The following is a 17,708-nucleotide window of genomic DNA, read 5'->3' as shown; positions in this document are numbered from 1 at the left end:
GATTATATATTTGTTGGTTTGGGTTTGTGGTGTTTTTTTGTTGTTGTTGTTTTTTGTTTGTTTGTTTGGTTTGTTTGTTTGTTCTTTTTTTTTTTTTTTTTTTTTTTGTCCTAGAATCCACTCCACTCTATTTAGTCTTATTATATAGACTTGTTCCGTTCCTTTGAGAATTCAGAAAAATTATTCTGTGTTGGTAACAATTAATGTGCTATAAATGCTGTGGGAAGGACCCATAGGGAACATTATCTATTTGCATTAAAATTCCTGTCAGAATATTAAGAATTAAAATTAAAAAAATCCTCATACAGGTGTGCTAGTTGTAAACATTGCATGAGTACCCAGTATAGGAGTACCACCCTTCAAACTCACTATACTTAGGGCACAGTGGAAGAATGAAGCTGCTCCTAGCCATAGTTGCAAGAGTTTACTCTGTGGATGAATTTTAAAAAATGTTCCAATTGTATAACACCAATAACCCTGCATATTTTGTAAGAAATTAATGAGCAGCTTTGCCTCAAGCAACTAACTCTCCCAAGTGGTGATTGGTTCATTAATCTCCAGGATATGCCCTGGGCAGTATTTCTTACTGTATAAGTATTTTTAACTGACATCAGGAGCAAAAAATGTCTCACTTTATAGGGTTAATATAATTGATAGTATTGATAATCTATTGTTGCTTAAAACAAGTGTGTACTTATATATAATCCTAATGCTCTTTCACAGTATTTCCATACAGGAAAAAAAAAAAAAGACTACATTAAAAAATAGAAAATATTTAAAATATATAATAGTGCTGCTAACCCTTATTTTACACCTTTAGAACAATCAGTATGAGCAAAGTCCTGGTGATATTGGTGATAAAAGTGAGGTTTAGTCAAATACAGTTTCATTTGAAAAATAATTGTTGTACAAACATAAGTGGTTCTCTCACCAAAGGCTTATCTGCAGAACCAACATTATACTGTTTTGTTGGTTTTTTTTTTCGGAACATAAGAGTAATTTCTAAGAAGTACTATACTTTTAAGCTGTCTCTATTCTCATTGTTGCCTCTTGGCATATATGTCCAGTTTAATGCTATTTAAAAGAAAAATCCCAATGAGAAGCTTCCAGGAGGACCTGTTGGACTATACGGATCATACCTATTCAGAATTTCTCAGCTCAGAGAAGAACTGATAAACAATTAATACAGTTTCCATATCTACTTTACATGCAGAAATGTGACATTCAGTACATACATTCTATATGTCTTCCTATGGTATTTTTCTGTTGTAAGTTCTTTTGAATTCACTGATAGATACAGTTTTAATATTCTATACTGTAAAATGCCCTCTGTATAATAATCTACCATGGATTTGGGTTTAAAGCATTGAGGTGAAGAGCTTTGCCTCTTTCTAGTTCCACGGAGAATGTTTTTACTCCTAGAGATTCCTTGTTCAAATTCATTTTGTTTGCCAAGGGACAGCTATTGTGTGTGAGCAGACTATCTTTCTGACCAGATTCAGATAAGTAAGAGACATCTCAGACGGTATTGGATTTGAGGCATGGCAGTAATCATACTAGTGGGAATTTGGTCATGAAACTGTACGAAAATAATTTATATGAAATATTCACCGTGTCTCATTTGGGGGTCTGCAAAATATGCAGAATTTATTTCAATCTTATTTCTGTACAATTATTCCATATGCTTCAAATCAGCAACAGATCTCTGCTTCTACCCCATGCTGATTATCTGTCTCTGCACTTGTTTTCTCCTTGGATTGCAAAACTTGTTTGATTGTTGGCCTATTAATCCAGCCATTTTTAAAGCTTGAAACTTCTGAACTTCTGCCAAGTTTAAGCTCTATTCTCTTGATGCTTTTTGCCAGCAGAAGAAAGAAAAGCCCTAATCTCTGCTCTCAAAGCTGGATTGAGAATGTGGGCTGTCAGAAATTAAAGATGACAAGCCAGAGGGGAGTTTTCTCTGAACAGTCTGCTGAAACAAATGGTATAAGCATCAAAAGATGAATCATTCTGTTCTCTCATTTAATAAATTGAGAAAATTCATAATACAAATAGTATGGTATACAATATAAACTGATCACATCCTCCTGTGACTTGAATTTTGTGCTGTATTTAAATTTAAAATCAGCAACTCATAAGGAAAAATACATCATATAATTTTGTCTATAAGTATAAACTATTGTAGCAGACAATGAAAAACACTTCAACTGTGGTATGCCTGGATCTGTCTCAAACACTTGGAAGAGAAGACCATTGTCAAATCACAGGATCAGAGAATCATGGAATGGGCAGGGTTGGAAGGGACCTCAAGGATCATGAATCTCCAACCCCCCTGCCGCATGCAGAGCCACCAACCCCCACATTTAATACTAGACCAGGCTGCCCAGGACCCCATCCAATCTGGCCTTGAACACCTCTAGGGATGGGGCATCCGCAACCTCTCTGGGCAGCCTGTTCCACCACCTCGCCACTCTCTTGGTAAAGAACTTCCCCCTGACATCCAAGCTAAATCTTTCCTCCCTCAAATTCAAATAATTTTCCCTTGTCCTGCTGTTATCTACCCTTTCAAAGAGTTGATTCCCCTCCTGTTTGTAGGCTCCCTTTAGGTACTGGAAGGCTGCAATAAGGTCACCCCGCAGCCTGCTTTCCTCCAAGCCCAGCTCCCTCAGCCTCTCTTCATAGGGGGATGCTCCAGCCCTCGAATCATCTTCATGGCTCTCCTCTGGACCCTCACCAACACCTCTCTGTCTTTCTTTTACTGAGGGCTCCAGACCTGAACAGAGTACTCCAGATGGGGCCTCACAAGAGCAGACAGGGACAATCATCTCCCTGTCCCTGCTGGCCACTCCTCTTCTGATGGAGCCCAGGATACCATTTGCATTCTGAGCTGCAAAAGCACACTGCTGGCTCTTGTTAAGCTTTTTGTCTATCAAGACCCCCAGGTCCTTCTCCGCAGGACTACTGCTGAATGGAATACATTGTTCTAAAAGGATACAAAAACAGAACATAGGCAGAAAACAGAATCTGGCTGAAAACTGACATTTTTTAACTTTGTACTTTTTCAATAACTACTGTTTAACAGTAAATTGCCATGAATCACAGTGCTGCTGATTCGCTTGTGAGAAATTTGGAGACATTTCTTTCTTTTTTCAGACAATGTGCAATTTTATTTTTTTTTTATTGTGAACCATTAAGCAAAATTCTCAGAATCCACAGTGTGGAGGCTGATAAGAGCAAATTCGCCTGTCAATTATTCTAGAATATATCCAGAGTAATTTCAGTATAACTTAAAGCAGAAAATAGTCTTGAAATCCCATGGCTGTGAGTAGCATTTTTTTTTTTATTATTTTTTGAGTGGTTGAATAGGTTTTACAAATATCCCTGAATATTCTGAAAGTGCTAGTTTTAGAAACAGTTTTCAGATGACCATTAGAAGTCACTACCAACAAAAACAGTATGAATTGTGATGAATTATAACACATTACATAATGATAAATGGTCCCATAAATGAAACCGCACGCTATCAAGTATTATAATAGAATAAATGAAATCAGAGTGCTTGTATGGGTTCATTTTATTTCCTTGAACCTAACAAAGAGTTGCTATTATCTTCCCTGACAGAAACTGTTGATGAGAAAAGGTTTGCATTTTCTTGTGCTGAGCTACACAGACAAATTTGAATGCCAACATACGTATTTTTTAGAGAGATGGAGCATCATGTTGCTTTTCTTGTGAGTGGCTCAAGGCTGTGACTAGAGACCACAGAACATACCCTCAGTTGGAGAATTCAAAGGCACATAGTCTGAAATGAAGCTTCAGTTCAAGCAGTAAGCTTTTATTCATAGAAAAGTAACAGTCACTTTAGAGTGAGAAAAGAGTAAAGAAAAATGTTAAGAACAGAAAAATCAAATAAACAATAACGTATTATTTTTTCCTTACACACTTAAATAAACAAATTGCTACAGAAGTGTATTGGTTCTAGGAAGAAGCCTGTTAAACACCTTTATCAATGAGTGGCATTTTAAATGCTGCAGGATCTCAATAATAATGCAACTGGAAAAGGTTGCTATTGAAAACTTTCTACATTCATTTTATTTCTTTCTAGAATCAGAACAGATGTACTGTCTGAATTCTATATTTTTAAATGTTCTTAGAAGAAGCATGCAGCAATATCAGCATAGAGGGTTGTTTACCCTTGTGGAGAAAAAAGTTAGTGATCATAAAAGACGTATTCTGGTGCACGTTAAGTAAGCTCTAATGCCTCACATTACTGATTGTGCTTTTTATACATATTTTGATATTTCACAATTAATTATGTCAAATTTTCTACATGACCTCACTTTATAATTTATTGCATAAAATTAAATAACAATAGTTCATAAAAAGTATGTTTGATAAGGTAATTCCCTGAGCCAGGGTCTCCCTTGGGTAGCAAGGCAGAGGTTGGCAGTCAGGACTCATTCCACCATTCCAATCAGAAGAGTAGGATGAAGGTGATAGATATAAACATGCTGCAGGCATCAAAATGCAGGCCAGAATATAAAAATGCAGATGCATTGTATTATTTTAATAGTGGTATATTTCTAACAAATACTGTAGTGAAGCACAGTTGCTAAAAATTGTTTTCTAAAGGATAGAATGATCTACAGCATATTTTCCAATTAGGAGAACTGGAGGGCCAGTTCTTTAAGCTCACATTGCAGTTCTCTTTGCTGTATACCATCCTTTCTTCCATGGTGGAAGAAGGTCATTATCAACAGAGCTATTTTTCACACAGCAGAAACTGACAGGTGTAGCTAAAGAAAATAACAGCCCTGGTAAACTGTCCCTGGATGGAAGGATGGAACTGCTATTGTGATATGGTTTGATGGAGATAGTGTCTCAGAAGAGGATGCAGGAAGATAACTATGCTGAGAATAAGAAAGCAGGTGCTCAAGAATTGGATAGGCTAAGAATAAAGATTTTCATCACTTGAGTTCTGGGTATGTTAATTGTGAGGAAGCGATCCTACAAGGCATGCTCTGCCCTGAATATTCTATATGGCTAAAAGAACATCTGCTCATGACACTATGTTTCTTTCCACACTCAAGTAAAAAATCTATTCTGTCACTACAGCAAAACTAAATTGCTCCATTCTGACAATATTGACAATAAAAGTCCTGTAAGAAGAAGAAATTAAATTATTTTACAGTATTAAGGATCCCTGAATTGATTCATCCTGTCAAAATGCATTGCTTTTTTTACTATTTGATTGCTAAGTGCAGAGAGACATTAAACTTGTAGATCTGAATAGAGGACAACTATCTGTGAAGGTGAAGAAAACTACTATTTCTACAAGGATTATTTCATAAAATGGGGACACATCCAAAATGCAATGATGTTTAAAGTAGAAGTTTTCAGTAGGAAAATTCTGGGGTTTCTGGAAGGTATAAATAATAAAATAAGAAGAGAACAGGGTGCTTAAATTTAGGTAGCTTCTGCTGGAACTGCAGAAGTAGGCAAGAATGGGATATATTCAAAAGTAAGGAAATACCTCCTTACTGTCTATACTGTTGCTCTTTTTAGAAGTACAGAGTAGACTTTGTATTTAGATACTTACTAATAACATAGTACTTTTCTGTTCAGATAAAACTGATGAATGATAAATATTCTGATTTTGATCTTTAGAATGATTTGTTCTCTTTAGGGCTCTGCAGAACATACTGATTCCTAATGGGTTCTTGTGGAATAATCAGTTCTTTAACAACTGTCTTCTTGGCACGAGCACTCTCAAGCAGCAGCTACTAAATGCTGGACATTCAGGACATTGCCTTAATCTGAAAAGGAATCACAATGCATCCATACTAATACTGCAGTCTCACTGTTCTCATTGCTATGTATGCAGAGGGGATGTACTGCTCATGTAGGAGTAGACAGTAGTTTGAAATTAAATCGATCTTGTTTTAGAATATAATTGTCTATATCCACAGAATAAAGAAACTTTAGGGTTCATGTTACATACTAGACTCCTAAAGGCTTTGCAAAATCTACTTTATTGGTATTTTTATGTCAAAATTAATCTAAACCCACAAAAAAATTGCAAGACTCGTGAAGGTAGAAAGATTATTAAGAATTTCATATTATTCAGGCCCGAATCTCTGTTAAATCCAGTTGCATGGAGATTTTCTCCTTGATCACTTCTAGTATTTGACAGTGTCCTCTTCCAGCAGCAAATGTAGTTTCCTTGGATATGACTTGTTTTTCCAGTCAGCCATGATCTGTTCTCATCTTCACTTGCAAACTGAATTAATTGTGATTTGGCTGTCCCATCTAACTTGGGAAAAATTTGGTTTCTTTAATTATTTTTTTATCACTGGAAATTAACACCTGATTTTATTTATTTATGTTTTGCAAACCTTCAAATCCAAGCCCACAAACTACTCACACAAAGCATCCCATCTAAGGACTGTGGAATCATAAATCACATGGATATCTTAATGTTTAGGTCCTTGCTTCTTAAACCATGTTGGAAATACATCTTGGGAAAAGATGCTATCTAGTAGACCACAGTCGCATTTTCTTGCAAAGTTTGACATATAATTTAGAAAGAAAAAAAAAAAAAAAAAACCCACACAAAAAAAAACAAGTTGCAAGAGAAAATGTTATGATAAATGCAGTTCATCTGCATTGTCTTCATAATCCCCAAAATCAGACAGTCAGAATGAACTGTAAGATGTTGAAAAGAGTTAAATTTTTGTAGAGCCTATTCAGTCATATAATGTGAAGCTCTACCTATAAAAATTGTGTATAATTGCACAAACACATGCACATCCATACAGACGTGAAACAAAAAAATCTGCTTAGTATGAGTTAAATTCTGTAAACTACTTTTTAAAATGAATATCATGTTTGGACATTTCTAGAATATAAAAACAAGTGAAAAAATAAAACATCTGTTTTACCAAAAACAAACAAACAAACAAAACCCAACAACAGTTTTTCATTTGGTACATGAATATGGAGGTTAAAACTAAGTCTTCTTTACTCATCTCTTCCATGAATGAATGTGAGCAAGATTTGTCTTTATCTTCCCAATTTTAGGGTAAAGACTAAGAATGTTTATTAGCCACAGCAGTTTGTATGCTGACTTTAAATTTTAACATCTGATTAGATCTCTGGAACAAACTAAAGAAGCATATGGCAGTCTCTGAAAGAGAGATTAAGTCATTCATTAATTTTGTTTTCAAAGAGTGTCTACGTTTTGTAATCTTCTTAAGAATAAAGAAACCAAAGTCCAGTTTTAGAAATGCTATGTTTATTTGTGAGATAGGCATTTTTTTCTTGATGTACTTCCATTTATATAGCAGGGAAGAATTTTTCACTAAGTAACAAAGAAATTGTTCAACTCTCTGAACAAAGGAAGTGTTCAGCTCTCTGAATATTTATTTACTTTTTTCATATTGAAGGGGATTTATAACTAATAAAAATAGTACAAATAAAAATTGTAAATAATTGTAGATAAATAATAATAATTGTAAGTAAATAAAAATTGTAACTAATAAAAGCTTTCAATTCAATTTGACAAATATAACCTTTCCCAGAAGGAAATTCATATAATATAGAGGATGGAGGACTTTGACTCAATAAGAATTTTCTTTAAAGAAAAGTGATATACCAAATCTTTGAACGTTTTTAATAAAACCATACATTAAAACTAAAGCATTATCAATAATAATGATTTCTAAACTCTAGAGAGTTGTAAACATAGATATTACAACCATGCCAGATGTAAACTGGCATAGAAAAATCTAATATTTAATGATCTATGAAAACTTAAAATTCTTCCTCCCAGATATTTTAACATTGATTTTTCAAACCTATTATATTTTGGTAAAGTGTCAAAGTGCTTTTGAAGTGCCATTTTCACTTTCTCACATACTATCTAGGAGCCTTGTTCTGGCAACAACAGACTGTGCTACTGAAGAGAAAACCACCTTTCTGTTACTATATATATTTTTAAATGTTCCTCTTTCTTTATTTGCTCATACACTATTCACATTTTATGTGCAGAGTGCTTTGTTGTCATTGACCAGACCACACAAGGTGTAAGAAAATGAGGTCTTCAAAACTCCGTCAGAACATAATTGCGATAAACGATTATACATATTATAAGAAATGCCTGCTGTTATCTTTCACCTGTCAGTCACTTAAGTAATCTTGCATACTAAAAAGATAATTTAAAAATACTAAAAATCCTTCTAATAAACAGCGAATATAATCATTTTTTTTTTCTCAGTTATGATCATGAAGTGGAAGTATTAAATAGTAAACTTGTACAGGAAGCAGTACATCTGCAAATTCTTGGGATTATTTATTGAAAAAACTAGAGAGAAATTTTCAGCCTGCATTTCCTGGATTTTATTCTGCAGTTTTCCTTTGCCTCGCAACATTTCTTCCTTATTCTTTTCCTATGTGCAGCTGCACATGGAGTTGTTCTGTCAATGGACACATTTCTTGCACACTCATATTTTCACTATGTTTGGTAATACCATGAAAACATTACTTCATACTGTTGTTAGTTACACCATGTTAGTGTATTTAGTATCATATTTTCATTTAAGACAAACTGATATTAGCATCACATTAATTAACATTTTAATTTGAATATCTTTATAATATGAAGTTATCAGAAGGCTCTGCTTTGACGATACTCCACATAGGAAGCAGAGAGACAAAAAGACTTCTAACTGTGCTACATAATAAATGGGAAAAAAAAAAAAAAAAAAAAAAAAAAGCATTGTAACCAGGACTCAAGTTCAGAAATAATTTACTTCACTTCACCTTTCTAAAATACATCATTTCATTTGACTTATAAATTATAATTTGAAATCATGAAAGCTTTTTATTTATTTTTTTAATTAGGCATTTAAAGCAATTACACTTAGTGATTGCTAAAAGAATGGTAATTTATGAAATATTTGAAGTCATTTGAGACATTAATATCAGCAGACAATCAGCCTTTTGGTTTCATTGTGACCCAAATTCATACCTACAGTAGATTATCCAAAGTCATGCTGTGTTAACACAATTCTTTGTCTGTCCTGGGACTGTGGGTTTCATACTCCAGTTTCTATCACTAGGGGTACTATGTGATGCCTTGATCCACAAGCACATATAATTAAAAGGAGTCACCTACCTCTGTCACATATGCCATGTTGAATTTCACAATTCCATAGTGCCCTTAGGCACACAGCAGGGATTATTCTTCAGAATCCCATCCTCTATGTTATTGCTTATCTAATAAGTAATATCAGTGCTGAATTCTGCTCCAGGCAGCTTTATATTGGGGATCTGACATTTCAACACAAAGCCAAAGTGGCGTAATTTTAAAGTTAAAAGTAATTATTTGTAAGCAAGGTAACTCTTTCCTCTATTTCTTCTTATGCAAGTACAATATATGATGTGACGGTACTGTTATTAGTGATCTTTGTGGTGCTGTAAAAATATGTGGATACTAACACAAAAAATGTTGAAACATAAATAATAATTAAAAAAAGTGCATTAACATCCTTCCATTTATCAAAACAAAACTTGAAGCTCCAAACTTCATGTGTCCCTTGACAGTAACACTCTATTTATTTGACAAAATCTTTTAGATATAATGAGAAAGAAAATATGAATTTTAATACAGCAAAAGGTATTTTGATATTGAGTGTAGGGGTTGCACAGTTCTTTTCCAGAAATTCACTGTATGCATTTCAGAATGAAACGTTGGATTAAATTCTGGAAGATATCAAAGGTTTAGATGAATGAAATGTTTTCTTTCTTATTTATCACCGATCTCATACTATTTCCATGTTTATCAAAGCTCTCTTTTAATATTAGACTCATGATTTTATGAATCCAGTGAGTTTTGAAAAGTCATCTAGGATTAGAGCTACAAAAGGATGTTTCAAGTTTAAAATCCCTGATAAAGTTTTTGCTTACTTTGAGAATATAAATTTGATTAATAGTAATCAATTATAAATAATCCTGAAAGGAATTTCAGTGTTGCTGTTTCCTGGAAAACCAGAGAGCAACTTTGAGACACAAATAGAATTCCAAAGCTTTAAAGAACTTTAAGCATGACTGGGTACAAATGAAGTTGTGAAAACTCTTGCATGGATTGCGGTCAACTTACACAAAAGTTGTGCTGATTTAATCTTTGTGTACTTAACAGGTTGATTTTTATTAGAGCTGAAAAAAAAAAGCAGAGTAACTGAGACTTTTCCATTAACCTTATAACTAGGTCCCTTTCTCAGCCAAAGACTGAGCCCACAACATTCCCAGCCCTCTTTCTCCTGATAGTGTAAAGAAATCATTTTTTACTGTTCTTCAATTCTCTTGCTAGCTTCAGCTTTAGCTGAGCTTTAGCCTTCCTCACTCTATTCCTATGTAAGCAGTCAGTGTGCCTGTACTCCTGCCATCTAGTCTGTACTCACTTCTGTTTGTGTACTTCTTCTTCTGTGGAATCGAGCCCACTGCTGACCTTTTCCCACTTGTGCTTGAGAAGAATGGATCATTCATATGCCCTGAGGAGGTTGTCTTTGAAGATAGCCATTTGCTAACAATGCATCTAAAAACTACATTATTTTCACCTCAGAAATGTAATGTTAATGTACTAGGGTATCTCAGAAAGTCTCCTTTTGCCTCCTATTTTCTTATTTTGGCCTATGATGCCAGAAGCACAGGATGTTTTTAGGATGGCAGTAGAGGTAGAAACTTCCCACCAGTATTCCAGTACCTTCTGTTGCCACACGACAGATTGCAGAAGATGGGCAGTGTGACAAAATGGCATCTGACATAGAAGTGCTGTGTCACTGAATATTTTTATGCAGAAAAGATTGCACCCATTGACATTTGTCAATGCTTGCTGAACATTTATGAAGATTAAACAATGGATGTGAGAACTGTGAGGTGATGGGTGGCACATTTCAGCAGTGATGACAGTGACAATGGGTTACCTCTGCTGGTACAGATTGCAGAAAGCACAGCATGCAGTCCCTTCTCATCACTGGTGAAAGTGCATAGCTAATGGTGGTGACTATATGGAGAAACAACATTCTGTGGCTGTGAATTTTCTATATCAAATAGTGCTGTCTTGCTCTTTCTATCTGTTGCAATTTCCATGAAAATTCCATTACTTCCAGAGCAATGTCAATAATTTACCTTTTTTCTGTGGCAGTGCTCTCCTTTATGCTGGAAGATTGGTACCTAAATTTTTAAACAGAATTTAATCTTCCAAATTTTCATTGGATAACTAAATACTTGTAGATCTGAATTCTTACATGTTTCCTTATTTCCCAAGGAAAGACTGTAAGATAATTTTTTTTTCCAATAATGGGGCACCTGCAAATACCGACAGATAGATTATGCAGATACTTACATGCTGTTTCATGCACATCTTTTACAGTCTGTTAAGTGGAAACTGTATCCACAGTCAAACCAAAACTGAAGCATTATTTGTTGTGCAAAGTAAAGCAGTAATCTTTCTGAAAACTGATGATATTTGTATTAGAGTACACTCTTGGTTCCTAGCTTTCTATCTCAGTTGCTTTTTTTATGTGAAAATCCGACTTCAAAAATTCATCTTCCCAAGGGAAAAACAGAGATATAACAAAAACTGTGTAACTTTCTTAAGATTAAAAACCAATTAAAAATTCTTATCCTGCTAAAATGATAATAAAGTTATGGAAAGTTTTGGAATCACAGTAGCAAGCTGTGAATGATATATGAAACGAAACAGTCCTGCTGATTATGCTGCTGTGCTGTTTGCTTTGTCCTGTAGATATTCAGACACACAATATTCATATTGCAGACAGAAGAATAGCAATGCTAATGCAAAATTTCAAAAGCAGAGTAAACCATATGTTTGTGATGGCTACACTTAGGATTTTAAGGTGTACTCAATTTTCTTACTGTCAGTCTTTTCCTGGGATCATCAACTTGCTTACATACTAGAACCTATGAAGCAAAGAGAAGGAATTATCCTCTAAAATAGATTTCTTAGCATTTTAAAAATGCCCAATGTTAAAAAATCTTTCTTCTTCTCATCACTGGGCGAGACACAATATTTTGTCTCATGCATGAAAATGAACTAAAGCAAATTCCAAAAGAGAACAAATTAAGAAAGCAATTTTAAAATAGGTTAATTTCCTTGAGTTTAAAGGCTTCTTCCACAAAGATCCTATGAACTCAAGAGGGTTACCTTTCTTTAGCCATTTTGATGGACTTTGGTGTAATGCTATGTGAACAAACAGTTACATTCTGATTATGCAGAATTAAAGAAATAAGATTTTAGATAGTTGATGCTTATTAGTAAAGAAATGAAATTATGAAATATATATTAATTCTACTTGTGGTACAAATTAATAATTTTTCATGATTTTTTCTCTTCATGTTTAATGAATAACTTATCTTTAAGTTACTTTAAAACAAAATGTCTTCAGTTAAGACTTTCTGGATTAGTGCAGGTATATGTTTTGGTGAGGAAGGCCTATCTTCCCTTAATCTCTAAATCCATACAATAACTGTACTGTAATAGCAATATTACTTTCAGTGAAAAGATAGTTTTACTTTTGTGGGGCGTCTTGTATAAAAGTGTTAAGCCTATTAAGATTTTTTATTCTGTTGTCAGAGCATGTATTGGTTCTGACAGCAGTGCATCCCTGACAGAGCTCAAAGTGCCATGCTGACTGTGAAGAGTCACTGAAACTGAAGTGGTTAGGGAGGCAGCCAATATGGATTGCTGATATTGTTTTCAGTCCACTGAAGATTTGTGGATCTTCAAGAGGGATAAACTATTAGTGTGAAAATGGGTTAAAAGAGCAGTTGGATTCAGAAAAATTCTGAAAACAAAAACAGAAAAATTCTGCAAGATGTAAGGAGATTTAAAGATATACTTTAATACAAACTTTTTATCTTTTCTTTGCTAAAAGCTAGATATATACATAATTCATCACTGCTTGTTAATATCTTCATGGAGATGCTGATTAAAAGAAAATTCACCCATTCCAGTGATTTCTGCAGTAGATTATGTGGCAATCTTCATGAGAGTTAATACAAGTAGCAATAGCTACAAAAAGATTAAAGTGACTTTATGACTGGGGAAGATTATGGTTGAGTTTACTTTTTTTCTTTCAGGGTTCCCAAATCCCCTGTAGTAATAGTAGAGAATTTGGCTTCACTTTTAACCAAAAATTAAAGAACAGGTACTTGCTCTTTTAGCACGTGTGAAAACAGTTACTGGAAAAAAGTCTTTCATGTGATTGCAGAAATCTTTGAAGAGTGACGGCAATTCATTCTCAGTGTCAGGCCATAGTTGGACTGAAAGCTCCCTGGAGCTGGAACATTGGGAACAGCAGGGCCTGACCCCAGGATACCAAGGCAGGAACTGGCAACCAGGTCTGTCCCACTGCCCTGAATGGGAAGTGGAGTAGGCTAAGGAACAGCTGGGACAACTCTGGGCATCATGCACCTCTCAGGGGACAGAGCTGTGCTGGGCCATCATCCAGGGTGATTAACCCATGGGTGGAGGACAGGATGAGACCTGGTACCAAGGCCAGATATAGCCTTAGTATGGCTGGACAGGGCCATGGAAACAGAATTGAATGTGGTTGGGTTAGAACATCAGTTGTGCCTGGACATGGATAAATGGGCCAAGTGCAAGCACAACTGTGGTACTGTTGATTACAGATCAAGCAGTGGCTCAGGATGAGAGCCACAGCTTAATATCACATCTCAAGAGAATGAAGGGTCACCATTCTCTGAGGCCTTCCAATGTAGCTGTCTGGCAGCCTCCCCCCACAGGCATCAGCTGTACCTTGGCTGTGAGTCCAGGCCACTAAACCCTCAGGGTGAAGGGAAGATTCATTCATGGCCTGGAATGTAATTTTCAAGAAAAACATTTCCTATAATTACAATATTGCTACAATGCATTTGAAAAACATGTAAAAAGCATGTAAGAAACATTGTGTATATATATATATGCTACTTTTATTTGTGAGATATTTTACTGAATCCATGTATTTTGGTTTATCTATATGATATGTTTGTGTATTTGAGAATATATTTTGCATCCATACCTCCTGCTAGTAAGTTAGTGTGAATCTTGTCACCCATGAATCTGTAATGAACTCGTTTAATTATCACACATTTAACTAAATCACCATAATAATTCCAATTTATATTATATATATAAAAAATGTATATAAATGTATAAACACAGCTTTGCATTATTATAGTCCTAAACTCAAAACAGTATCAAGAGCTGGTAAAAAGATTTTGTTTCATCACTAAAACAAAATTATACGTATAGTTCTGGCCTGGTTACAGTATCTGTTACTGGTCATTCTGCTTGGAAATGATACAAATCCAGTTCAGTGAGAAGAACTATGATATATATGTATGGCTTCTGTTCAAAGACAGTCTATGTTTCTTTAACTCAGAGCACAGTAGGTTTGTGTCTGCTCACAGTCAAGCTTGTGGAACATCTCTGACACAGCTGTGAACTTATGAAGGAGTCTGTGATGTTACACAGGGAGCACTGAGGACTCTTTAAAGGTTTGCCTCTTTGAAGAGATGCTGTGTCTCCTGGGAAAACTGAAGGGTGCCTCTGTATTAGTGTCTTAGTTTTGTTGAGAAGTGTGCTTTTGAAGTGACTTTTCTGATCATTTCTACTTATAAAACTTTGATTCCATCATGGGGTAGTTTCAGTTCTCTTACTGGGTTTCTTTTGAATGAAACTAAACATGAAGATGCTCTCTAGGAGCACAATGTGCTCTGACTGCTCTTGGATATTGTGTTCAAGGGACCAAAGCAGAATTAGTCCAAAGTAAAATTTTCTTCATTCTCAGAACGAGTATTTCACTTAATGAAAACTATGCTTTTTTGCTATGTATTACTTGTAATACAGAGATAGGCTTAGTCAGTTCTAGTATCCTGGGAATATGGCTCTCCACAGATCAGTGTAGAATCAGCAAACTGAATAAAACATATTTTCCTGTCATCAGTTTTACTATTAAATTATTTCCTTTGGCACTGTTGACGAAAAAAAGCAAACAGTTAGGTGTTCAATTTTTGTTTTTGTTTTAATAATGTGCTGTTGGGGATTACTTCTGTCCTGTTTTTAGTACTTTCAGATAAATACATTTTTAGGGGACCAGAGATAAAGTATCAATTATTGTGAGAATTCTCATCTATCTAATAATCTAATTGGTTTTGCTCCTAACCAGATGTAAAGAATCCAAAATTTTCTCGTGTTTTTTACCTGAAAACTTAGTCCTTTTTATTTGTTTATAGCAGCCTTCCTGTATGTGAAGGAGGCCTATAGAAAACTAGGAAGGGATTTTTTTATAAGGCCGTGTAGTGACAGGACGAAGGGAAATGGATCTAAACTGGAAGAGGGTAGATTTAGACTAGATATTGGGAATAATTTCTTTACTGTGAGGATAGTAAGACAATGGAACAGATTTCCCAGAGAGGATGTTACTCCCTACGGGCATTCAGGGCCACGCTGGATGGGGCTTTCAGTAACTGGGAGGTGTCCCTGCTTATAGCAGGGTGGTTGTAACTAGATGGAAGCCAGAGGGACTTAGGACCTGGCACAGATGACATTAATACGAACAGTGTCAGAAAGCATTACTGAAATACAGAGTCATTGGCAGACTTACTTAGATGTTTTTATTGCCTTACACTAGTGCCAGAACCCTTCAAAGAAGCAAGATTTGAATTTTTTTTTAGTGATATTTACTGCACATTTTCACAGGTACCCTAAAAGACACGTGAAAAAAGGAGCAACCCAAGCAGCTATGTAATAATCATAATCATATTAAATTTGCATATTAATGTGGAATGATAAGCACAGAAAGTGACAGATTTGTTTATTTTTGTTAGTATTTTTTAATGTAACATAGAGTTTAGCATTATTAAGACTGAACTTACTGAATTAAAAGGTATATATGGAGTAGCATATGTAGCACTTGTAGCTACTTGATTGCTACAGTGTATTTCTATTATCATGCTTGACTAGGTAGTCTTCCATTGTCATGATCTACTGACAGGTGCAACTTCTCTGTTTAAGAAGTAGTTTAATTTACTCTATCTTCCACATTTTGATAATATAGCAAGTACATAAAGAGAAATAGCTATTTTAAGTGATGACTTCAAAACAATTTTAGTGATCTATACACTGCTTCCCAGTTCTTTTTGCAACAAATCTCAATTATTAGGGCAATTGGTTGTGCTGTAATACATGATGTTCTAACACCAGTTAGCTCTAACTCAGTGATTTTCACTATTTGTTAAGTCATGTAATGAAAACCTCTTCAATTATATATATATTTTTTTCAGTTTTTTTTTTTTTTTTTTTTTTTTTTCAGCAGTGGTTCGATAATGTGTTTAATGTGGATTCCAGATTTTATCAAGAGTGTCACATGCCAAATATAAACCTAAAATATTTCTAATAACAATAATGCATTTGTCTTTGAGGTCTAGTTTCTGTTGCCAGTGTTCAAGGCCACTAAAATTTATGTTCAGTGGTTTCAGTGGTACAACTGAAATATGAAAAAAGACTGAGTTGTCAGGTAGAATAAATTACCTCAGTTACATATATCTTGTTGTCTTATGCAACTCTATAATGTCTAGAGACAGGCAACATGGCATAGAAGTATGTGTGAAGAAAAGATGTGTGATTGAATTCCTTTATGTTTATTTAAATTTTTCAATATATCTTCACCTTATTGATGCATAGGATTTATGATGATCACCTAATAACCTGTACTTGAATAATTCAAATGTGTTATTCAGTGTATAGCCCTGGATCTTATGTACTTTTTCTCTAAAGAAGACATTCTATAGCATTCAATATCAGTGTAGCTTCTAATTGTTTTGAAACAGTAACAGAAGAATTTTCTCTGCCATAGCATGGAAGAGGTAATATTACATGCTTTGCAGAGGATATCTGAATCATAGACAAGTAAATATCTAAAGCATATCTTCTTATCTTGGATACTGAATTTGGAATGTATGGAACTAAAGTGTTTCATAACTTCAAAGCATAGTGCTTATTAAGCTACACTGCACCTGCTACTTGCTTAGTACAGCTGTAAATTTGGCATTCAGAATGTGAAATCAGAGGCCCAGAAAAACAGAAAATCAAATAGCTGATGTCATAGGAAAATTCTGTTGAGTATCTCAGCAGTTACGGACAGAACTGCTCAGAAGGACAATTTTTCTTTGTTTAAATACTGAGGGGTTTAGTTTGTTTGTTTGTTTGGTTTGTTTTTGTTTTTTTTGTTTTTTGTTTTTTTTTGTTTTTTGTTTTGATCGTTGTTGTTGCAGTTTTAAATTCTTTGTCACTTAGGAAGCCTTCTGCCCAAACATACAATGTGTAGACAAAATATTCTCTTCTGTAATCAATGAATTTATTCCCAAATAAATGCCTTATATGCACTCAAACATAACATTTTTGTGTAAGACAATAAAATATAAACAAATATATCTTAAAATGTATTGAATTATTTATTAATAAATTAGAAGTTGAGTTAGCAAATTTAACTTCCATTTTAAAGACTGAAAGTGAGTGAGTCTGCTTCTGTGCATGTAATACATTAATTAAACCTGTGTATGGGTACTGTTGAGTCATGGCCTGAACCACTGATTAATCACCTGAGAAAAGGACTTAGTCAGCT

This window comes from Lagopus leucura, unplaced genomic scaffold (genome assembly GCF_019238085.1).
Source record: "Lagopus leucura isolate 7727_CA_CO unplaced genomic scaffold, USGS_WTPT01 Super-Scaffold_100004, whole genome shotgun sequence".
Lineage (NCBI taxonomy): Eukaryota > Metazoa > Chordata > Aves > Galliformes > Phasianidae > Lagopus > Lagopus leucura.
This window is presented reverse-complemented; position numbering follows the sequence as displayed.